Raw genomic sequence first — 3394 nt, forward strand, 5'->3', positions numbered from 1 at the left:
GGGGCGGTGAGACAGCGATGAGTTCTGTTGGTATAGTCAGGGATATGTGAGCGGCTGTATCCTGTGAGGCCCAGAAAAGACAGCATGTCTGCAACTGTGAGGGGCTTCTGACTGTTGGGGGTTCTGTGAGACTGTCATTTGTTTAGCTTTGCTGGGCTTGGGCTTGTTTAATTCTTCCAGTTGTTTCTTTAACAATTGAGTTTGTAGTCTTTTTAATTCATCTTCTTGTTGCTCTGCTCCTTTTTGGTGTTTTGACAGGAAATGACGCACATTCTCGCCCCATGTTGCATCGGTCATTGTTTGCAGGCCTACTACTCCTCCTAACTGTGTCTGAACTGCTGTGGGTAATCCCCCTAGTACCCCATGGCGGAACAGCGCCACTGTGGCGGCGGACTGGTCCCACGGTTCCCTCATAGCACGCTGCCAAATCTTTTTTGCTCTATCTGCATAGGCATCAAAATTTTCATCACTTAGTCTTTTTAAATCATGCCATGCTGCATGATCCCAACTGTGGGATACATGCGTGCAGCTCAGCCCAATGCCAGGGTTACTGCTGATGCAGGCACTGATGCGGGAACGTGGGTCCAGTCCCGGGGGAGACCCAGCAACCTCTGTGTAGGGCACACTAGCTTCATCTGCCCCATACTCTACCCATACTGCTCTGAATCTCCCAAACAGCTGCACCTGCTGTAACATTGAAAGCTGTGAGGATGCTCAGCCCCTCCTGTCAGGAGGGGATTTTGCACACAAGCATCTACACAAACTGAAGGGTGTACATCACAGTCCTCCTCCTCCTCCACTGCGGAGTGGGCATTGTAGCCCCGCCTCTGGTGTGTGGCGCTCTGCTCTTCCTCACTGAGCTCATTCACTGTCGACGCAGCTGCTCTTGCTGCTCTTTTATCTCTCTGACTCTTTGTTAAGTCTTTCCCTTATTCTATGTGATCTTCGCAGCATACTTCGTCAGGCCTCGTTGGTAAATTTACCTTTAAATGTGCCTGCTACAAAACGTCTTGAGGACTTTGTGATCTAGATCTGGGCCTGCGTTTATCGTTTTTTAGTCCTTCCCTAGAGCTAGAGTTTCTGTCTGTTTGCTCACTTTCCTGCGCTTGTCTGACTGTTCGCTATCTTCCTTACTTCCTGAGTCTTGTGGGGTACTATGGTGAGGTGGACTGGGTCCTTTACTGACATGTGAAAATGCTCTGGATTTTGTTGCAAAAGACGCTGAATATGGGGTACTAGCTTTGCTTGGGCCGGCTGGGACTGTGGCCGCTGGTTGTGGTGGAGCCGCTGCTCTCCCCCTGAGCTGACTGTACCATTAAATTTAGATAACATTCTAAATCCTGTACGCGCCCTCTAATGCCGGTATCAATGGGTCCTGTGGTACGTCTATTTGTAATGCATTTGGCTGTAAATGGGCTTTACCACTGGGGCTTGGACTGTGGTTTTTTGATGCCGTTGGACCTGTATACGCGGCGGTGGAGCGGAAATTCTTAGGTTTCTTATGTCTGGATAAAAAGGGTTTGTTGGCGGGGGCGCCTCAGCGGGCACGGGTTTTCTCTGCGCTAGCGGTTTTATTCTGTTCAGCTCTGTCTCAGTTTTTGGTGAACTTTTGTCATCTGTTTTGTCAATCCCAATTGTTTCTGTATTGCATTTGTCATTTTCAACCCCACCCCATATTCTCTTTCTGCTCTTCATACTCCTTCTGCTTTGGTTTAGTCAATTTAAACCATTTTCTTTTCTTTTCCTCCTCTGCCTGCCTTTCCGCATCTCCAACTTACTTTTTCATACTTCACTATTTCTTCACTTTCTCCGGAGCAGCCCCCTTCTCCCTCAATCCATCCTCCTCTCCCACACTTGCTATATTCAAACGCACTAAACTAAGCGGGGTAATTTTACAAATACTACAAAAATCCAACTCAACAACTTTTATCTCAATCCTTTTTGCACTCCTACTAACACTTACCATAAGTGTCGTATTTTACACATAGCAGATAAAACATAACAACAAAAAAAAAAAAATGCACAACAAACAATTTTTCATATAAACTCCATCTAAAGCCTTTTATGTAATCTCTATATCTTTACATTAAAAAGTACTGCTCACTCCTTTGCACAAATACCTCGCGGTGGACTGTAATATTACAATGACAATCTGTTAATGCAATTCTTTTTCAGGTGTTTCACACAGAACCAAGGGTGGCAATTCCCAATCACTCATCTGAACTATCTGTCCTTAGCAGTCTCCTACCTCGTCAACCATCTGGACGTATTTCCTCTACTATTTGTCCCTTTTCCTCTCCTACCGCCACCCGTATTATTCAACAATTCTCTACAACTCTCTAGTTGTTTTTTCTCTGTTTAATCACATCACATGCCCCAACATTCATCTGTTTATATCCCTTTAATTACAGCACATTCAATCAATACTTTTCGCTTAAACAACACTTACGACAGTTGAAATGTGATCACATCAATTTAGTTTTCAGCCAATAACAGAATTTTGATTTTAAACAGGCTTCTGCTTCACTTTTTTGTTGAGACTCTCAGTGATCACACCAACGATCGCAGTATCGCCGCTCAGTCCCCTTCACGGGCTGCGATGTCAGTCCGGTGGCTGAGCTGAACCGGACCGGGGACACAATGCCAAGGTCCAGTTGGATTCTCCTGTCCAATCGTTATCACGTACGGGTCACCAAATTTGTTGGGGAAATCCTTCTATAAACTGACAACTGACTCCATGTGTTAACACAGCGTTATTCTTGTGGTCAACAGATGAAATGCGTTTCCGAGCAGTTCTACGTGCACGGACCTGATGGAAACTTGTCTAGTACAGAGGTTCCCAAGGCACTTAAACAATAGCGTGCTCAGGTTTATGGTTCCCCTTGTGGGGCCTGATTGGTCAGCTATACTGTTGCTGGGGTACAATCCCTGCTCTGCTCTTCCTTCTTGCCGTCTATTTTTTCGGTTATCATTACTTCACAAGACGCTATGTTCACCCCTTCTTGTCCTGTTCTCGAGTTATCAGACCGTCCTCGAACTTCAGTGTCCTTGGCCTCACCATCTCCTCTTCTCGTGCTCACTGTGCTTATCTGACTAAGATAGCCCTCCTGTTCTCTCCCTCCTACTGTACCCCAGCTCAAAGCATAATGTATAATATGTCACACATACACACCTCTTATTTAGTCTTTGGTTATTCAGTATATACTTTAAGCCAGCTTTTACTGGGCCGTTCCAGTGGAACCCTGTTGGGCATGGCCCACCTCAGTCATTGTATTATTTTCCCACAATGCCATTGCTCCCACTAAGGTCGAAGTTGTCTCTGGTAAGAAAAGATCTCCATGGAGACATGTTCTACTGGTGAGAACAAAAAAAAGAGAGTGTCGAAAAGCTGAAC

General features: G+C 45.6%; 1 long non-coding RNA gene across 1 annotated transcript in view; it reads left to right on the forward strand.

Moving 5' to 3' along the window:
- Window positions 1-1556: 1556 nt before the first annotated feature.
- LOC116686000 (uncharacterized) overlaps window positions 1557-3394 on the forward strand; it is a 25668-nt gene continuing 23830 nt past the window's right edge. The window contains exon 1 of the long non-coding RNA XR_004331115.1: window positions 1557-1568. This is a non-coding gene — a long non-coding RNA (uncharacterized LOC116686000). The remainder of the gene's footprint in view (window positions 1569-3394) is intronic.

This window comes from Etheostoma spectabile, unplaced genomic scaffold, assembly GCF_008692095.1.
Source record: "Etheostoma spectabile isolate EspeVRDwgs_2016 unplaced genomic scaffold, UIUC_Espe_1.0 scaffold280, whole genome shotgun sequence".
NCBI lineage: Eukaryota > Metazoa > Chordata > Actinopteri > Perciformes > Percidae > Etheostoma > Etheostoma spectabile.